This window comes from Macaca nemestrina, chromosome 2 (genome assembly GCF_043159975.1).
Source record: "Macaca nemestrina isolate mMacNem1 chromosome 2, mMacNem.hap1, whole genome shotgun sequence".
In the NCBI taxonomy this organism is placed as follows: Eukaryota; Metazoa; Chordata; class Mammalia; order Primates; family Cercopithecidae; genus Macaca; species Macaca nemestrina.
Window position 1 is genome coordinate 43,916,059 of NC_092126.1, and position 21,385 is coordinate 43,937,443.

General features: G+C 41.5%; 1 protein-coding gene across 15 annotated transcripts in view; it reads left to right on the plus strand.

Annotated features, from left to right (window-relative positions):
* LOC105469979 (zinc finger and BTB domain containing 38) overlaps positions 1–21,385 on the plus strand; it is a 124,797-nt gene that overhangs the window by 44,939 nt on the left and 58,473 nt on the right. For 2 of the 15 annotated variants that reach the window (XM_024789190.2, XM_011721636.3), the window contains exons 4-6: positions 11,042–11,104; positions 16,485–16,550; positions 17,050–17,496. The exons of 1 other annotated variant lie outside the window; for it this stretch is intronic. The gene's annotated coding sequence lies outside the window, so the exon portion shown is untranslated. Of the gene's footprint in view, positions 1–11,041; positions 11,105–14,057; positions 14,476–15,581; positions 15,671–15,738; positions 16,369–16,482; positions 16,551–17,049; positions 17,497–21,385 lie in introns of those variants that run through there. 12 more of the 15 variants (XM_024789188.2, XM_071091026.1, XM_024789194.2 and 9 more) reach the window with 9 other exon arrangements.

Here is a 21,385-nt window from a genome sequence, read left to right on the forward strand (position 1 = left end):
TTGAGATACTTGATCGGGGAAAAATTCCCTAAGGTGAGACCTTTAAACCAAATTATTAGAGAAACTGTTTTTTTCTTTTCTTTTCTTTTCTTTTTTTTTTAGACAGAGTCTCACTCTATTGCCAGGCTGGAGTACATCAGCATGATCTCAGTTCACTGCAACCTCTGCCTCCCAGGTTCAAGTGATTTTACTGCCTCAGCCACCCAAGTAGCTGGGACTACAGGCGTGCACCACCACACCCAGCTAATTTTTGTATTTTATAGTAGAGTTGGGGTTTCACCATGTTGGCCAGGATGGTCTTGATCTCTTGACCTCATGATCTGCCGGCCTTGGTCTCCCAAAGTGCCGAGATTACAGACATGAGCCACCGCGCCCAGCCAAGAAACTTTTTTTTTTCTTTGAGACAGGGTTTCACTCTGTCACCCAGGCTGGAGTACAGTGGCGCAATCATGGCTCACTGCAGCCTCAACTTCTCAGGTTCAAGCGATCTTCCCAAGTAGCTGAGACTACAGGAATGCGTCACCATGCCTGGCTAATTTTTGTATTTTTTGTAGAAACAAGGTTTCACCATGTTGCCCAGGCTGGTCTTGAACTCCTGGGCTCAAGCAATCCACCCACCTTGGCCTCCCAAAGTGCTAGGATAACAGGTGTGAGCCACCGGGCCCAGCCGAGAAACATTTAAAAGTAGACTAAAAAGTCTCAGGCTGGGGCTATTAATGCTGCCCCAAAGGATGTGATATATATGTCTAGCTTTTCATTTTCAGGAAAAGTTTCAAAACATTTACTGAAATAACAAGTGGTAAAGTTGTAAGCTCTATTTGGAGAACTGTTAATAAGTTTAACATTTTATGTAACCTTCTAACCATTGTTGATGTTGGCGAAGTATTCCCCTCATTGGTGAATAGAAACCATATGATGGGTGCCTTGTGACGCCCCAAACTTAAAGGTGTGAGATAAAAATGAACTCAAGTCTGAGGTGCCTGGTACCTAGTTCTCTAGTTTTGTCAATATCTGACTAAACATTCTGGTTTCTGATTGACTTTTGCCCCTGGACTTGACCTTTCTGGCACCCACATCCACACCCTGAAGAGCACATATTGTCTATTGTGTGGGGATGCCTGTTACTGGCCAATTTGCCACAGCTTCTCAGGTATCTGACAGAGGCTGATGCCTGGCCTACTCTCCTGTTACGGCTGCCTAACCTCTCCCCAGTCCCCTCACATCAGGATGGAGCTGAGGAGGAGTGGAATAGAATAACAAGATGAGTTGCTGCAAAAATACTTCAACCTTTGAAAGTCTGTCTTTCCAAGTTGTTAGCAACTGAAAGTATCTATTGATAGGGTTGCTAGCTGTGGTGTAAGCTAATGATAAGACCAGGTTGGGCTGGGCGCGGTGGCTCGCGCCTATAATCCCAGCATTTTTGGAGGCATAGGCGAGTGGATCACTTGAGATCAGGAGTTTGAGACCAGCCTGACCAACACGGTGAAACCCCATCTCTACTAAAAAAAAAAAATAATAATAATAATAATAATACAAAATTAGCCAGGCACTGTGGCGCACGCCTGTAATCCCAGCTACTTGGGAGGCTGAGGCAGGAGAATTGCCTGAACCCAGGAGGCAGAAGTTGCAGTGAGCTGAGATCTCACCATTGCACTCCAGCCTGGGCAGCATGAGAGAAACTCCATCTCAGAAAAAAAAGACCAGGTGAATGAGGAATACAGTGCCGGCTAGAAGGGCGCAGTTGAAGGAGTAAATTAAGAATATGTGCCAGATTTTGGCCGGGCGCGGTGGCTCACGCCTGTAATCCCAGCACTTCGGGAGGCCGAGGCGGGCGGATCACGAGGTCAGGAGATCGAGACCATCCTGGCTAACACGGTGAAACCCCATCTCTACTAAAAATACAAAAAAAAATTAGCCGGGCGTGGTGGCGGGCGCCTGTAGTCCCAGCTACTGGGAGGCTGAGGCAGGAGAATGGCGTGAACCCGGGAGGCGGAGCTTGCAGTGAGCCGAGATCGCGCCACGGCACTCCAGCCTGGGTGACAAAGCGAGACTCCGTCTCAAAAAAAAAAAAAAAAAAAAAAGAATATGTGCCAGATTTCAAAAGCTGGAGCCAAATGGGGATGATGTGTTGCTGGAAGTCTTAGCCTAACAGAGTCTTTCAAGAAGGGCAGAGCCAAAGGTCTCAGTCAACGTCAGGGTCCATTCATGTGGGAGAATGGCTAATCACAGCTTGCTAATTTCAACTACCATCTGTTATGACTCCTCAAAGCACTAAGTAAGCAGGAGTTGACATATGAATGGTGTTAGGGTTGGGGGAGGGGCCAGCCTCCTGATTTCTAATTTCTAGCTGCATATTACTACAGGAAGGGGCGTGAGACCACCACATCAGGTACCAGAATTTCATTACTGTTCAACACTTGGTGTTTGAAAGAAAGCCATAGATCCCTGTGACCACTGGATGCTGAGTGACCTCACAGACAACACCAGCAAAGCAGGATTGTGTACAAACACACATTTTGTAAATATTTTGATATTTGACATTTCAAAAAAAGCATCAAAGTAGACAGTCTGGGAAAAGTTAGACGTTGTTGAGCTTTCTTAACCTTAATTTTGCATTTTGTTATTTTTTTCTATTTTAATTTCACATAGGAGTAATAATTCAAATTTGAGGCACTGTAGTCTTTTCAGAGCTTAAGTTATCTAAAGATCTGAGCCTGGCCTTGTTGAGCCATGATGAGCAGATGTGGACTGAGCACACAGTCTCACACAGGCAGCTCTTACACTAGTTGGGTATTTTAATCCCTGAGGTTTTAGAATTGTCATAGCACAGATGTGCAAGCTCCTTTCTCCCCATGGGTCAGCATCATGAATGTTCTGTCACTCTCCTTAGAGAGTTTGGCAGAAATACCACATCATATTCACCAAAACTAAGAATTCATAGTAATAGGGCTTTATAATTTCTCACACTGAAATCCCCTAATTTCTTGTCAAGAACCAAGTTGGAAAATACCACACTTCAGGGTTTTGTTTTTAACTCAAGAAGTTTCTGGTTTTCATCAGAACTTTCAAGCTCCCTCCTACCTCCAAAATAGTATCGTTAGAAAATGTAATGCTGAGACTCTGTCAGAATAAGTAGGTGATATATGCAAAATGATTTGGGCAGCTTAGAAAAGTGCACATCAAGGTAAAGCGTTGATACAGGCCGGGCGCGGTGGCTCACCCTGTCATCCCAGCACTTTGGGAGGCCAAGGTGGGCAGATTTCTTGAGGCCAGGAGTTCAAGACCAGACCAGCCAACATCACGAAGCCCTGTCTCTACTAAAAATACAAAAATTAGGCTGGGCGCGGTGGCTCAAGCCTGTAATCCCAGCACTTTGGGAGGCCGAGACGGGCGGATCACGAGGTCAGGAGATCGAGACCATCCTGGCTGACACGGTGAAACCCCGTCTCTACTTTAAAAATACAAAAAACTAGCCGGGCGAGGTGGCGGGCACCTGTAGTCCCAGCTACTCGGGAGGCTGAGGCAGGAGAATGGCGTGAACCCAGGAGGCGGAGCTTGCAGTGAGCTGAGATCCGGCCACTGCACTCCAGCCTGGGCGGCAGAGCGAGACTCCGTTTCAAAAAAAAAAAAAAATACAAAAATTAGCCAGGCTTGGTGGCACATGCCTGTAATCCCAGCTTCTTGGGAGACTGAGGTATGAGAATTGCTTGAACCCAGGAGGCGGAGGTTGTGGTGAGCCAAGATTGGGCCACTGTACTCCAGCCTAGGCAACAGAGCAAAAAAAAAAGTGTTGATTAAAAAAAATCATCATAATTATGGTCAGTATTGGTGCTTTGACTTTTGATATTGTTATTTTTGTTATTTTAAATATTTTTTTGTCTTTCTAAATTGACTTTCATCTGGGAGCCTTAGCACAACTTCTAACTAGCCAAAGCATATTTGATTCTAGGTCATCCCCACTGAGAGGCTTCTGATCTTATTCACAGGGACATTTAACCTGGGGTTCACTGAAACCTTTGAGGAAAGATGGATGAGTCATCTCTCTGCCAAAAGAAGATGATTCCTGGCATTCTATGGGGCTCTTAGTGTATTGGGACAAGGAGGCTTGGAAATTACTCCACGGAGGCATTGACCTTGGGTAGTGCCTCCCAAGCCAGAGTGGAGAGAGTGGAGCCCTCATCTTTGTCCAAAAGAGCATTAGTATAACCCCTCACCCCAACCCCACCCCATTCTCTCCTTTTTAAAAGGAGAGAATAATATATACAAGAAAAAATTGGAAAAAATACATCAAAATGTTAAAAATTGTTGAGATGGTATTTTATGTGGTGTTTTGCCCCCATTTAACATTATGTTGTAAACGTTTTACCAAATCACTAAATGGTCTTTGAAAACATGATTTTTAATGGCTGTGTTTCCATTGCACTGATACATTTTAATGTATCAATTTTTTGTTGTTGGACATTTTGATAGACTTTAGTGTTCTACTATTTTTAAAGTTTCTAATGCATATTGGTGAATTGGCCTCTAGAAAGGTACCAGTGTCTATTTCAAAACCTTGGTCTTTTTTCATTTCTCATATTAAAATGCATGCTGCTAGGCCCCAGTGGTATTGGAAGCTCTGAGGAGGAGCCTGGGGATATGCATTTTAATCTGCCCTCCCAATTCTTCTGCATTAATGCCTGAGAACTATTGACATGCTGCATTTAGTTCAACAAATATTCAGTTGGCAAACATTTATTAGACAAAAAAAATAGGAAACTCTAAGCTAGTATATCTATACCAGAATTTAACTTAAAGCCTTTTTTTGGCTTCTGATTTTTAGAGTTTCCTTTAACTGTGATATGATGTAGTAAAAAGATTATTAGCTAGGCAAGAAACCGTATTGTACACATGAAATTACTGAGTCCCATAATGGTTCATTTACTTCCTGGTGGTCACTCAGAGATTTAGTGGCAAAGATTGAACTAGACAAAGGGCCCAGAGTCACCCAACCTTTGGGTAAGAGACAAAAGGCACCAGTGAGAAGATTGACCCCTGAGGCAACCTCCTGTCTCAGCCAAGGAGCTTTTGCCTGCCCTCAGATAGGCATGCCCATACTTCAAGACACTCTTGGGCAGCCTAGACCTAGCGAGGGACCCAAGTGCCCATCTTGGTCACCTAGTGGGGCCAGACCATGGTGTGCCCTGATCCCTGAGGTGGTAGCACTGAAGAAGCTGGACCCAGGAGAACAGAGGGCAGCCGTGCAGGCAGCATCCATGTGATCAGCGCCACAAAAGCAGAGTAGGAGGTGGGATCTGGGGTCAGAAACCAAGACAGCGGAGCAGGGTCAGGGCAAGTGCCAGACTAAAATGTGTGGGCAAATTTGAGGTCAAGGCAGGGATGAATTGAAAGGAAGACAAGCAAGAGCTCGAGGGCAGCTGCAGAGGAATTAGCCTCAAGGATGGAGTCCCACTGTGTGACCTCACAGTACCTGCCCCAAGCTGTGCCTGCCTTTTTAAATCTGAAAGGTGCTGTGTGCTGGGCTGCCTTCTGACAGCAGGTGAGTAGAAGCACAGCCTAAGAGGAGGCAGGCCGGAGCAGGAGGAACCTGAAAATGGAAATTAGGAAACAATGCAAAAAACAATTATAGCAGAGACCATAATGAACAAAAAACCAATTTCTTTAAACTCTCACCACCTTCTAAGAGGAAGTCTGACTATTCATCCTGACTGCATAACCCTGCTGAAACCCATCAACCCACACCCACTGATTGCCTGACGGTATCTGCCCGGCTTCCTCTCATTCCACCGCCTCAACTTCCAGAGCCCACCATGGCATCACTTGACTTTCAAGTTCTGCCTGGGCAGATTGCTCAGCTCCCTACCATCCCCAGTTCATGTTCAGGTTCTAGAAATCAACTTTAGGTTCCTCCATGCCTACGTCTATGTCGATCCCCTGCAAAGGCACCTGGTGACACACAAGAGCCAGAACCCACAGGAGCTCCTCCACAGGACCCTCCCAGGGCTTAGCCACCAGGGAATTTTGAGGATGATCCCCAAGCTTCACTGCCCCATGCATGTCTCCATTATCTCAAGGGTGTCCCTGTTCAGGATCGCTACTCTCCTGATTCTTGGCCTCCTGGTCCAAACTCATGGCTCCAGGGTCATGATGAGTAAGAGTTCTGGCAAAGTCTACAACCTCCCTTGAACCAGAGGTACCTTGAATCAGATGGAGGGTGACTTTCCAAGAATGGCTGGGCCAGTTCAAGTCCTCACTATAATGTTTGCCCTATGTAAGACCCATCACCTTGTCCTGCACAACTTTCTTGAATGAGGCACCTTCTGATACTCAGATGACATTCTAATTGCTCATGAGACCTGGACCCCTGGGCCAGGAAAGCCCATGTGGTGGTGACAGCAGTGCTTCCAAATCTCACCCACAGGAGACAAAAATAGGAGTTCCATGGCATCCAGACAACGTGTCCACATGCTGCTGGAGAGTCTTGGGTGGTCACAGAGTACAAAGTTCAAGGGCAAAGATTGTTCAGTGGGTCCCAAGATTTGACAAGTGCCACTGGTGGTCCCACCCTTGCCTCTCTACATTGATTCCATGTCCCACTTCCTCTCACACTATGCTAATAACGATCTAACCTGAGAAATTAAAAGTATTCACACAGCCTCTGTCCAAAGCTACAGGAAGACCCTGGCCCAGGCAAACTCTGTTCCTGCCCCACAGCTGTCATTTCACCTGCCCCACCCCATGGGAGCATGTGCCACTGGTATCAAGTCTTCCTGCTGGTCCAAGAGGCACTGCCTCAAAGAGTCTCAGCATCCCCAGATAGCAATGTCCCACCACTGCAGTCAAGAGCAACTGGGCAAACCGGAAGACTCACCCCCCCATCCAGAGAGACCACCCCATTTTCCATCATGTAAGTGCCAGACAGCCCAAACTGCTGTGTAGACAGCTACCAGGAAAACTGGAGCAATGAGAGACGTCTGAGGTTACCCCAGCTAAGCTTGGAAGGCCACAGAGTTTAACTGCCTTCTTGACTGTGGCCCATCAAAAGGAGCCCCTACACATCTAGTAGATACAAAAATAAAAATTACTGAGGTTACCAAATGCTGGCAAACATGTAAGGACACTGGATCTCTCCTACATTGCCTGTAGGAATGTAAAATGGTACAGCCACTCTAGGAAACAGTTTGGCAGTTTCTTATAAAAGTTAAACATACACTTACCACATGATCCAGCAATCCTACTCATGGGTATTTACACAAGAGAAATGAAAACTTATGGTCACGCAATTAACTTTACATGAACATTTATAGCAGCTTTATTTGTAATACCTAAAAACTGGAAAATAGCCAGATGTTTTTCAGCAAGTTAGTGGGTAACACGCTGGTACATCCACACCTTGAAATACTAGTCAGCAATAAACATGCACGTGCTCTTTACATACAATTCAAATGGATTACAAGGGCATTATGCTGAAAGCCAATCTCAAAGAATTATATGCTACATGATTCCATTTAGAGAACGTTCTTGGACTGACAAAATTATAGTGATAGGCCAGGCCCAGTGGCTTATGCTTGTAATCCCAGCACTTTGGGAGGCCGAGGCAGGAGTGCCCAGGAGTTTGAGACCAGCCAGGGCAACACAGGGAGACCCCACCTCTGCAAAATTTAAAAAACTAGCTGGATATGGTGTTGTACACCAGTGGTCTCAGCTACTTGAGAGGCTGAGATGGGAGCATTGCTTGAGTACAGGAGTTTGAGGCTTCAGTGAGCCATGATGGTGCCATTGTACCCCAACCTGGGTGACAGAGCAAGACTCTGTCTCAACAAGCAAAAAAAAAAAAAAAAAAAAAAAACACACACACACACAGTGATAGAGAACAGATCAGTGATTGTCAGGAGTTAGGTTGGAGGATGTGATTATTAGAGGAGGAGCTCAGGGAACTGTGGTGGTGACTATTCTCTGTTCTGATGGTGATGGTCATTACTCCAGCCTGCACGTGTGATGCGTTGCATAGAACTGTAGACATACAGGTACACACACACACAGAGTGCATGTAAAAACTGGCAAAATCACATAAGACTGTATCTGTGTTTATTTGAACTATACCAGAGTCTGTTTCTGGGTTTAGACCAAGTACTACAGCTATGCAAGACATCACTGGGGGAAGGTGGAGAAAGTAGACACTGTATAACTTGTACATCTTATGCTATTTCACAAAAAAAGGTATTAAAACTTTAAAAAAGTTTTTAAAACTATGTTTAAAACGAGGTTTTCCCACCCTGAGGAGGGGGATTTATCCCCAGCTTCTCCCTTATGAGCAACTCCTGCTGTTTATTTTGCTGCCTTCTAACTTGTGGTTTGAAGTCTACAATGTCCTGCTGGCTTTGGCCGCACCCTCTGCTTCTCAGAGACTGATAGCCCATTTCAGATGGAATCAGAGCTCAAGTATGCCAGCACTGAATGTGAATGTGCCCCATTTGCCCCTCCCTGAGACCGTAACTTCAAAGCTAGGTAGATTCAGATCTAAGCAATGGTCTCATGGTGAAAATCGAGGACAAATCATCCTTCTCGCCCCTGTGCCATAATTTCTTTTCTGGAATGGCTCTTTGCTCTGCTCTTCATACAGATTATACTCTTCACCTTCACTAAATAGGCCCTCCTTTAATGGAAGAAGATTAACCCTTCTTTACCCCCTTTCAATCTCATTCAGCCGAGGGCTTTCTTTTAACAGCGTTGCTGTCTCCAGGCCTTGTGCCACAGCTGAATGCTACAGAGTGAGATGGCTGCCTTCTCTTTGAAGCATTTACGTCTCTGTCAAACACCTTTTTGCCAGACTTGGCCCTGGAAAGACAGTTTTGAAACTAAATTTATTGTGAGCTCCCTGGGTTGGCAGTATGGAATTGCACAAGGTCATGGGCATTTAGGTCAAGAGGGACTCGCTGCACTCACCACCTTCGGAGTCCTATCTTAATGAAACTCGAGCTGTATTTACTCCCAGGTTCTGCAGAGGAGTCCCCAGCATCACCTAAGATGGAGGCTGAGCATATGGGCTGAAGTCTGTGCGGCATCCTGTCCGGATGTGACAATACACTCACAAGCCACTGCTACCCCAGGACTGGCCTCAGCCCCCAGCTTCCAACTGTGCCTTAGTTATTAGAGGGACTCATCTCAAGAGACCGTGATGAGAGGGACAGCGGTGCACATTTCTCGGGCCTGGCTGAGTTGGCAACCAGGATCGTATGCTAGAAAGGTGACAATTTTAATCGTTGACTTTCCATAGTCGTTGGTGAATCTCATAGTTTTGCACCTTTTAGTTTCAAAACCATACCGAACAACGGAAAATGAAACCTGCAGCTTATTTTTAGCCGTTCATGCTAAATCATGAGATTTTTCTTTGCAAACCAAAGAGGATAAAGGCTACTTCAGCAGGTTAAACTTAGTCAATTGACTTAATATAGCAATCAAGTCTGGTTCTCTGACAAGTCTGAAGTGAACTTGAGAAGTTCCAGGTGATATTTTGGCCAACATTGACTATTTTGCTTAAAATTATATTTAGTTGAATTTTGTTTTTAGTTGAACAAATGTAGTATGATATTTTCATGAGAGGGATTGGAAAACATGTCATAAACCCTCCATTCTGTCATCTAGTCATTAATTCAATTAACCTATAGCTATTTTTAAGTATCTGAAAGCTTAGAATTTTTTTTTAATTGAGCCAGTGTGTTGAATTACAAAGAGCAGAATGCTAGAAATTAAGGAATATGGCTTCTATGCTCATTGCTGAGGCCTTTATTTAAATATGACACTCTCTTTGAACGCAATTTTCTTCTCCCTGAAAGAAATTTTCTAGAGTCTTGCTTGTCCTTTAATTCTGTGAAACATGCTGTGCCACTGAGGGCCTGAGAAAATGTTGAGGTATTCTTTGGAGGCTGTGGCAGTGTTGTCAGGCCACTCTTATTCCTGTCTCCTCTTTCCCTGTTCTAGGAGAGAGAGGTTTACACAAAGCACTGTGGTCTGCTTGCCAGACAACTTGTGGCTGCCCTTGGTAAACAAGTGATTAAGTACTTGAAAGATGTTCAGCCCCCAAGCCCATTCCTTAACTCCTGAAGCAAGTACTTGAACTTTAGGAAGTGGCTTCATGATACAAAGCTGAGGATCCCACTGTAGTGGTAGAGAAAGGACTCTGGAGTTTGGTGTTGGTGAGTCCAAAACATCCTCAGTGAGCCTCTCCATTGTGTTAGGAAATGCTCTAGTGCCCTGGAAGATACAAAGATCTTGCAGGAAGCAAGCCAGAGACATGGGCCTAGGTAGATAATTCAATACAACCCAAATGTATTGTGCTTTTCTCTTTAGTCGAAAGGAGTTGAAGACTCACTGAGGCTTGTTAAGCTGCTCTGACTGAGAAGAGGTGCATTGTTGTGGCCCTTTCTGAGCTGCAACATCATTTATCTGAGAGAAGAGCAAGCAAGTAAATTTATTCCCAGGTTTAAGTTTTGAAATATTTGTTGCCCAGGGTGTGAAGAAAGATACAAAGAGAAGATTATGCTCTCACATGAGGTGAATTTTTATGGATCTGTAAGAATTCTTACTTTTTTACCTTCATTTGTGTCCCCACCTTCCCTTTTCAGCCTAGTTGCCAGTCTCTCCAAAAATATGAAACTCTACTTCCTTGCTGAATGTGTTTTACCAATTCAGAAGCTAGAAGGCCCTGTTGTTTCACTTGCTCTCCATCTGGTGCGTGACAAGCAGTCATGGCAGAAAATGAACATGTGATTGGGTAGTAGGAATGGGCACTCAAGGTCGTTATTCATGCCATGTTTCAAATGCACTGAGAAATGAAAGCAGCAACTATTCTGTTGCTAAAGCTGAGGTAGTGATTTCCATAATGGTGGTGACACCTGTTGAGGATGTTCCCACAGGAGGATTTGAGTTGGGTTAGGATGGGTTGAGATGTTGTCCGCCACAGTCTGCCTTACAGCCTATGTCATTTGCCACTTTTCCTTTATTAAAAAACACATGGTTTACAGTTCCCTTTTCCTTCCAGCTCTTTCCTGGAGGGTAACCCCCGTTTGGTCCACAAGGTTTGCTGCTCAATCCTTGCCAACAGGTGTGTACACCTTTCTCACATCCTATGCAGATGCTAATGGATGGACGTGAGGACGCTCGTGTCTAAGAACTGGAGAATGTTTCCTGGAGTTCAGAATCCTCAAGCATGTCATTCACCCAACCCTTCATTCTACTGCCTATGAGCATTGAGCAAGATAGTCTTCTTCTCCTATTCCCAGGTGGGGTGGAGCTGGTGGATTAGAAAGCCCCCTTTGAGAGCCATCTTGTTGGCATATACAATTACTGCAAATGAAACAGGATAGTCAGCTGGCCACGTACACCAGAAGGCAGGAGAGTTGGAGTCCAGCTCTTGGCCTACTTGACCTAGAAAACAAGCTGGGCTTGATTTTTTTAGAATCACAAACTTTCAGAACTGGAAGGGACCCGAGACAGAGGCAAAATGAACAGATGTTAACAAACAGGGTCATTAAAATGGTTTTAGTGTTTAAATCATTTTAATGATAAAATAAAACAGTAAATTTGGTTGAGGAAAATCTCTTCAAAATTAGGCTTTTTAAAAGTCCATTTAAAAATATGTTGGAAAAAAATCATAATAGCTACTTAGGCTATCTGTTTAGGAGAAAAATACTATTTGTGAGTTGAAAATAGGTCAGTTTCAGCTGGACACAGTGTTATGAGCCTATAATCCTAGCTACTCAGGAGGCTGAGGCAGGAGAATCGACTGAGAGTTCAAGTCCCACCTGGGCAACATTGCAAGACTCTGTCTCAAGAAAACCCAAAACCAAACAAACAAAAGAGAACAGGCTAGTCTGATTGTTACATTGATTTTTCTTTAACTGATCATTTAGAGCAGAACAGTCTAACAACCTGATAAAAAAGTTATTCACAAATGCTGAATACATTGGGTGTAAAAGGAAACTAGCTATAATTTTTAATATAGTGAAAGGCTGCATTAATAATAAACTCATGAAGTGTGTGATCTTGGGCAAATCACTGGATCTCTCTCAGCCTGTTTGGTCACCTGTGAGAGGGAAAAAACTAGACTCCACTAGGTTTTTAATAAATACATTTCCATTTGAAAATGTATTTATTAAAAATAAACATTCCATCTGAAATATATTTATGTCATTTATTTTCATTTATTTTACCTCATAAAATATTTTTTGAATTATGGCAAATCTCCCACTAAAATATTTACTCTGCTTTGTACATTTAACTTTCCAACATGGTCCAGCTGATTCCTTCTCTTTCATTGTGTCTTTTCCACCTGCTGGGCCCAGCCTGTCTCCAGCTGGTGGCATCCTAGGTTCCCACAATTCCTAGGGCCTGGAGGGTAGAGGCTGATTCATATAAACAGAGGTAGTCAGGGCTCCAGGGAGATAGGGTCCTCTGCCAGGTGTCTGCACAATAAGAAGATTACTGACATCAGGGATAGAGTGTGGACGTAGGAGGAAGTTTTATCCTCTTAGGATTGGTGGAAAGACGTAGACTTTGCGATCAATCAAACTTAGGTTTGAACACTAAGTCTGCTATTTACTGTGTATAATCTCTATTAGTTCCTCACCTAAAATTGATGATACTCAGCTTGCAGAATTATTGGGTTATAATGAAATAAACATTGGACATGTAGCTAAAATATTGAGAATGTAGTAGGTCCTCCATAAGGGTAGCTAGTATAGACATTTTAGCTCTGATCAATGCGGAAGGCAGAAGTTCCTGCCCAGGTCTCTAGGGAAGATGTAGATGTTCAAAGTAGCATTGAACTTTCTCAAAAATCCAAAGGCATTTTTGGTCATTGGTAAATTAAGTCACCGTGTTGTTTCCAGGACTAAATACACTATAGACAGATTTAATAACCAACCTCATTAAAAAACTTAAACTTTTTAAATACTAAGAATTTAAGCAAAAGTGTAATTGGTAAACACTTTTATTTTTTTATTTCAATTAGAATAACCTAACCTGACAACAATGTACCCACAAATGTTGACTATCTCTATTAGGTGTAAAAAGAACCCAACTGTAATGTTTAATGTGGTGAACAGCATAAAGGAGCATGCAAACTGATCCAAATGTTTATAAACCAAGTATTCCTCTGGGACTCAGTGCCCTGACTTTATGTTTTTTTAAAAACATAGAGAGTCAAGCTTTGTTCATACTTGAATTATGTACATTGCATTAGCCATGCAATTTAACTTTAACCCACAGGACTGCAAAGAAAATTAGCTCAGCCTGCGGAACAACGAGACCGCGAGCAAGTAAGCACGTTAATCAAAGTGAAAGGCTCACCCTTCACTTCTAGCTCTGTCCTTTTCCAGCCTGTGCCTGCCAGATTATTTCGGGTTCCTCGTATTTGACTCGTCAAAGTGGCAGAAACAGGCTAAAATGTTCACTGTGGAAAAGGGATTTGCCTTTTAAATTAATGTTTGTGCACATGCCCCGAGGAGGCTGATGAGAAGCACGCAATTTTTTAAAATCATAAGTGAATGCATACCCTTGCCACTAGTAATCATGACAAAGCTTAAGTAATTCAGGCATGATCATGGTTTTCTGAAAGTATAAAACAGGATTTACTAGTTGATAATGTCTGCCTAAACAAGCTCACTGCTTTGAATATTTTCAACTATAGTTCGTATTTGTTTAACTCGAGCAGGTCTGGTAAACGTACCACATTTACTGAATGAGTGTCTTGGAACATCACAAAATAAACCAATACGTGGCTTTTAGGCTGAGGGTGGACAGAGAACCCCATAGGGGGTTTGGAAACTGCCCTGGCATCTGGCTTACAAGTACCAGTAAGGGACCTGACCACATTCACCACCTTTCCCTGTAAAGGGAATAGAATACTATTTACTCATCTCCTGGGAGCCTAATATGGATTACTGTCGTTGTCACTGTCATTTATTATTCGCGACAGAGGAGGCAGACGACTTAGTTCTATGTGGTCAGAGTTGATTCCATAACGTGTATATTTAGCCTACATGATAATAATTTGTGAGTATTTTTAAATGAACGTCTAGCTTTCAGACGTCATTAATGGGGAATATCTCAACAGACATGAAGAGCATTCAATGCCTAGGTGTTTGCGTCAACCTCCTCCCACCCCACTCTAAGGACTCTGCTTCATAGATGACCATATATTGAATTGGTGCCTTATAACTCACCGTGATCATCCCTCTAATTCTCAACCCCCATGGTAAAGGAGGAATTGGCCTAAGGACACTCCATTCTAATTTTCTGATGCTGTCAATGCTAACCAGAACTCATAGAGCAGTGATGTGGGGGTGGGGAAGATGGTTCCACTATTGGTATGAGACCAGGAGCTACTGTTTTCGTTAGAGCCACATTTATTTCTGGAGTAGTTGTGAGAGAGAGATGTACTCCAAAGAGAAGAGGACTCTCGCTATGGTTCAGGTATGACCGACCATCTGGAGAACTCAACTCAGAGACTTTAAAGTATATAGGATATAGGAAGGCAGGCTACATTCCACACACTAAGCTAAAAATCACTTATGCTCTGGGGCAGGAGATAGAATGAGAGCTAGAAACAAAAGATCCAGTTGTGAAACCTAGTACCTCAGCTGAGGTGTTTGAACATATTTTCTCTTTTAAAAAAATTCTGGGGAACTTCAATATGTTGCTAACCTGATTATTTTCAGCCAGTCCTTACAGAAGATTGAGGTGCTGGAAAACTAGCAACCCCAGAAAATATCAACTCATTTTTGCACACGTTAAAATTAACAACAGCATATTCAGTGAGGCAATAGGCAATTAAAGACTTTTGGAGAGATAAGAAGAAGAAAACTATAAATATTACATATTCAAAATCAGTCTCAGCATTTTATAAAAATGTTGGCTTATGTCCAGGATCTACGGGTGGGGGTGGGTATGGTTTCTTTGTAGCTAAAGAAATAGAGTGGAAAAGAATCTGTTCTATTTCCTTAAAAATAAAAGACTTCTTGTTTTATACAGCATGGCAAATAAAATGCTTTTTTGTTTTTTTACCTGCCGGCAGGATCTGGAGGAAATTTTGCTAGCAAGCTATGCTGTTTTCCTCTTTGGGGACCTGGTGACACTGGTTTTGTAGCAAAACCGTATTTGCTTATTAGGCATTTCTTTAAAATCCTGAATAAGCAGCTCTTTCAACAGTTTTTGTTCCACATGTTAAACATTTCATTGCAATTCGAGCTTCGAGTGTGTGTGTGTGTGTGTGTGTGTGTGTGTGTGTGTGTGTGTGTGTGTTGATAGGAAGGAATGAAAGGGGGTGCATAAGAATTCTTGAAGGTTTTTTATTTAAAAAATTAATTCTTCACCATTACATAGTGGAGTATCTGCAGAAGGTGATTCCAATTTATTACATACCGCCAAACTAAATCCCATCAATCCTGAGCAGTGGGGGTAGGGAGGTGGTATTGAAGATGACATGAAATTCGTGTTTGAGTAGATGAGATTTAATTTTCGGAAAACATTCACTCATAAAACGGATATCAACCCGGTGTCAGCACTGACCTCCTGATGTCAATGTCATCATGCAAGCGTAGCTAAAATAAGCCTCAAAGTAAAACAAAGAAACATTGCATCTCAGCACAATACGATTTCTTCTCTTACAGTATGTACTATCTATAGCCTTTTGGTATTCCTATTAATGGCTTGTTACTTTAAAATTTAGCTTTTGGAGGGGGAGGGAGAAGAAAAATCATTTTGCATTTTCTATGTTCTGAACGCATACAGTATGCTGCTGTAAGTCTTCGTATTATTTAGGTCAGTATCCTAAGGATAGCTTTTATCGTTCATGATGGTCAGCTATACAGCCAGAGGAATTCAGCATCAATTTATTTTTCTGTTCTGATTTTATTCTGCTTCCAAGTTTTAAAAAATCCATTCATATTTTAATAAAATTCTGAGGCGGTATCTGCCGCTCTGTACTGCAGATCCATTTAGCAGGATACATTTACGCTGCTCGTGGTTAAAGGTTATAGCACGGATACAGACAGCTGATCATGCATTCTTCTACAAGCCTGCCGGCACCATTTAGGGTTTTGAAAAATAATCTAGAAATGCTATACCCTTTATCAAAATTATTCTTTACTTTGCAAGAGCTTAACAGTTTTGGTTTTTTCTTAGCAATTCTATAAAATTAACAATCTATAAAATGCATCCCGGACCAGATACATACTGTATTGAAAGCTTTCTTCAAGAAGAGAATATGAGAGTGTTCTTTCCAGCTTATTTTCTTCCTTAGCAAAAGGATTGTTTGATTCTCAGAAGCAGAAGGACACATTCATTGTGGAGCAGCTCTGCTTAAGTGTATGAAATGCCTTCTGTCTGGTTGCAGAATTTGGAGTTTGCTAAACAGTGTTTAGTGATTGGGCTCATCTTGCATCACCAGTTGATGACATTTTTCTTTGTTCCCTCCTACCCAGTTGAACCAAGACTCTGAGGCTGATATGCAATGTCACTTACAACATTAATCAGATACTGCATTTAAGGTGAGCTGTCCCTTGCCTCCTCCTTCCCCAGTGCTCGTGTGCTGCATGCAGTACGTATCTTGCTTCTGCGAGCCTAAGATGGCAGGCAGGATTAGTCGTGCTTGTGCTGTGTGTGCATGCTGTGTCTAGAATTCATTACACGTTGCCTAGTATTTCAGATGTGAGTATGTAAATGCTCTGTATGCCATATCATCTGGTAGCGAAGACTTGTTTTTGCCTCATTACAGCCTTAGATATTTCAACATCACCTTTCATTTCCGATTCATTTGCTTCTGGATGTTTGCTTTACATCACATTCAAAATATGATTTTACCTTTTTTTTTTAACAAAACAAAAACCCCCCACAAACCCTAAAAACAAAAACAACAACAAAACTCTGCTACCAGATGGTGTCTCTCCTTTCTTCGTGCATTTGCTGTCTTTTAAATAATGTATGTTGTATTGTTAATTAATGTGAATATCAAATTAAACACTTGAAACTTACATGTTTATTATGCAGGTAGGAGGCAAGGTGGATTCTATTTTTAACTCTTATGCACTCCATCATGTGCAAGCAACTTGGGTTCTCAAATTTGTATTTTCAATGCTGGTATCAGTGGTTTGATTTTCAGCAAATGTGACAGTGGCCTTTGCAGTGGTCAGCTCCGAGCTTTGAACTCTCAGAGGAGGAAGGGGAAAAAAATTCAACACACCACCTCCTTGGTTGCAGTCTCAGAGAAACCTTGGATGAGAAACTTCTTTTTTCAATCCTGTTTTCCTGTTGATAAATTCAGTTCTGTGATCACAGTTCATTCAAGCTGTTCTGCGTATGATTTTTGTGTGTATGTGACAATTGCATCTAAAACTTGTGAGCAAGAAGACAGAGAAATCAGTTGGTCTCCATCGCTTTACATAAAAATGGCTGAGTGTCTTGTCATGCTAGCACTGCATTAAGTGATGCATACAGGTAGGTTGAAATTTGCATGTTTTTATAGTTTTTTTTTTAGCCATGCAGCAAGAACATTAGATGCATTAGAATATGACTTTTAAAAAAACAAAAATTAAATAAGACAGTTGTAATCTTTTGGGGGAGGGTTTTTAATTGGATAGCCTCTACTCTTCAGATAGTATATAAATGTATAGCTTTTACAAACTTACTAAATGATTCTGCCATAAAAGGGAGATTAATTTTTTAAAAAATCATATATATGATAGGTGTGGTGCCATTAGACAACAAAAGAATTTTTTGAAAAGAGTGATGATTCAGCTCCATTTCAGCTTGAAACTAAAAATAAATGGGTTTCTGGAGATGATTTCAAAGAGCGTAAACAAGCTTAATAAGAAACATTAAAAATATTTAAATTTTAAGAAGCGGTCTTTAAACGTGTTATATGAAAGATGAAAATAAAAACTAATATGCTTCCAAAATTAATTTTAGGTAATATACAAGAATATATTATATTATGTATATAATTTGGGGAGATGAGGAGTTGCAATTTTCAAAGAGGGAAATATTAAATATAGATGGCCCTCTTAACAGAAATAGAGCTTCACTGAATGAAACCGAGCCCCTAGAATGGTTCATTGCAGACCATATAGCTGTGGTTCTGGCACTTTTCAAAATAATTTCATGAGCTCTTTCTTTTGAGCTTAACTTCTCAAATATATTTTAGTTTCAAATTTAACACTGGGCCAGAACCTGTTTCCTTGGTAACCAAATCGTATTTCAACATGCAATAACAGATATGCAAAAGAATGTCTTTAAAAAGGAAACAAATGTTTAATGAAAAATTTACAGTTCTTTTTCCTCTCATATAGAATCTGAACTGGTTTCAGATGGTTTTAATGCGGTCTTCAAGCCTTAAAAATTAAGCCATGTTTCTAAAGATATAGAGAAAGCTTGCACAGTGACAGCTTTTCTCTCCCTCCTTTGTGCTCAACACTTTCAAAATTAAGGTTTTCTTTGCAATATGCTCCAGAATGCAGGTCAAGGTTTGTGTACAGAGGTGTAGTTTCATTATCACAAGTTCACCAGCGCCACTGAAACAAAAGGTATTTCAGAAATTCTGAGAATCAGAAAATGCTTGTGCTCTTGCCTTCCCTGATCCCTCCATTGGTAACCTCAGTGCTCTCGGTAGAAAAGGACCCAAATCCAAGCCTACGCCTCCAATGACAAGTGCACCCTGAACCTTTGTGGAAATATCTCTATAGATGTGTTAGGAAGATGGTGCTAAACCTGAAACCTCCCCGAGGTTTGCTTCAATGTGAAGAACATTGAGATTCAAAACCATCTGTGTAAATGGTTGCTTTATTCTAGCAGTTTATCTAATATTCTATTCCATAGCACTATCGTAGAATTGAACCTTTCTAATGGGCTGAAGGGTGGTGGTGGTTGTTGTCATGTTGTTTTGTGGCCAACTAAAATATTTTGCTTGGAGTCTTTCTCTGGTTCAATTATTTTAGAACGTGACTCATCTCATACTGATTTTGTTCTCCAGGCTTGCCATGAAATACCCTTCCTGCAACACCTTTTTTTTTTTTGGCTGTTGGGAGCCATTTTCCTTCTTGCCTGTGACTTTAAATGACTAAGTATATTTTGAATATAGTATCAATCAGAAGATTGTAAACTGAAGGGAAATATCAGAAACCTGATTCAATATTGCCCATTTTTTTCGTACCAACAGCATTAACAGTTGCAATAGGATCAAGCTAATTGTCATTCACTCTTGAGCAAATAATGAGCCAGGCATTTATAATTAAAACACTACTGCTAGTCAGAAAGCTTATAACTACAATGTCTTCTGTTTTGATAGGCCAGTACGAAGTAATCATTTTGCACCTATTTGAATCTTAATAACAAGATTAGATGGATGCAATGCAATTGTTTTACCATTAAAATGAATGCATGATAGATTTAACAGTGTATTTCTTCTTTGTAGAATGTCGATTCTTTTGTTTGTAACTCAAGCATGGTTGCGTCATCTTGTAGATTTTCATACTTAATGGGGTTTTTTTGTGGCATTATTCACTTATGTTGCTCTTAGTCTTGCCTAAAAGAATTTTAAACCCAACTCAAGGATCTAGAAAGCCAAATAAGATTGTTGGGAAGTGTATCGAATCATTGTCATTCTAATAAATAAATCAGTGAATAGAATAATAATTACTATATATTACTTCGTTGTGTTTCACCTGAATACTTTGCCTTCATATTTCACAGCAATCTTGATAAGGCACCAAGCTTTCCTAAACTTACCCATTTACAATTATTATTGAATTTCCAAGAGTAGCTGAAAATGCTTCTTGATGACTGTAGAGGATGGCATTTACCCCATCTCATTGTTTGAAAAGCTATCCTGAACCCATTTACACTTTTTGGCTCCAGTATTTTTACTGGACAGGCCAGAGCAGGTGCGACAAGAAGACTGTGCAAACAATTGCACTGTTCTCACCAAAACAAAATGGGCAAATATGTGGTTTTCTGTTGGAATGATTTATAATATAAAATACTATATTTATAATCCTGTAATACCAAGATTGCATCTCTTGCCATAATACTAGAGTGGTATTGATCTACCTCATCCATTTCCATGGATCCCCCAGAGATGGACTGGTAATCAGACTATGACTTAGAGCCTCTTCACTGTTATGTGAGAAGAATCTAGAAAGAGATCTAGCACTTTCTCTTTAGTACTAAGTCATGCTAAGTCTTTGAGTTCCTGGTACCATGTGGTTCATTCTAATAGCTCCGTTCTAGAGGAAATGCTGTTCTTAACAGCTCTCTTGGTAAATAAACAGTCCACACATTTATTAAGCATCTATTATATGCCAGGCATGTTCCAGAGGCCGGGAGGGTGCTTGTGGGGAGGGGAATAAGCAAAAATATAGATGTAAATAAAGAAGGCGAGTACACAGAGGAAAATTAAAAATTTTAAAATGAAAGTGGTCCAGGCACGGTGGCTCATGCCTGTAACCCCAACACTTTGGGAAGCCAAGACAGAAGAATTGCTTGAGACCAGGAGTTTGAGACCAGCCTGGGCAACATAGCAAGACCCCATCTCCACAAAAAATTTTTAAAATTAACTGGACATAGTGGCTGGTGTGTACCTGTAGTCCTAGTTATTCGGGAGGCTGAGGTAGGAGTATTACTTGAGCTCAGGAGTTCGAGGTTGCAGTGAGCTAGAATCATACTACTGCACTCCAGCCTGGGCAAAAAAGCAAGACTTTTTCTCTAAAAAAAAAATTTTTTTAATTAAAAAAAATAAAAAGTGAGGGTTATGTGGTTCTAGGGAGGAGAGCCACTTTAGAATGTTTGATCAGAATGTTCTGAGGATGTGGCATTTAAGTGGAGATCTGTGTGCTGCGAAGAATCTAGTCAGGTGAAGATCTGACGTGGGGCATTACCAGGCTGAGGAGCGCTCATGCTCAGCCTTCAAACTTTCCTTTCTTTGTGTAAATGTTGCTGTCTCAGAGCCAAGTCTGACAGCTTCAAGGGCTGAGGCTTATTTAGGTAAGCTTCCCCTACAGTAAGAGGATGGCCCGGGTCCCTGTGACTGGTGTTGGCCAGTCAAACTCCCAGAGTCTGGTACTCATGGGGTCATTGCCTTTGACCCAATCACGACCCTGAAACTGCTTCAGAAGGTACAGTATGTTGCAGTGCTAGGTGGTGATGAAATTCTGGCACAGATTCAGTGTCAACCCAAGAAATCCACAGAAGAAAGACCTCTCAGAGTAAAGAAATTTCTGAGAAGCCTCTTGCTTTATTTTTCATAAGAATTCCAGAATTTAAACCAATGGCAAAACATTGAGATAGTCATTGAATTTTTTTCAAAGGCAAAATGGTGGAAGGGTCTGTCTCA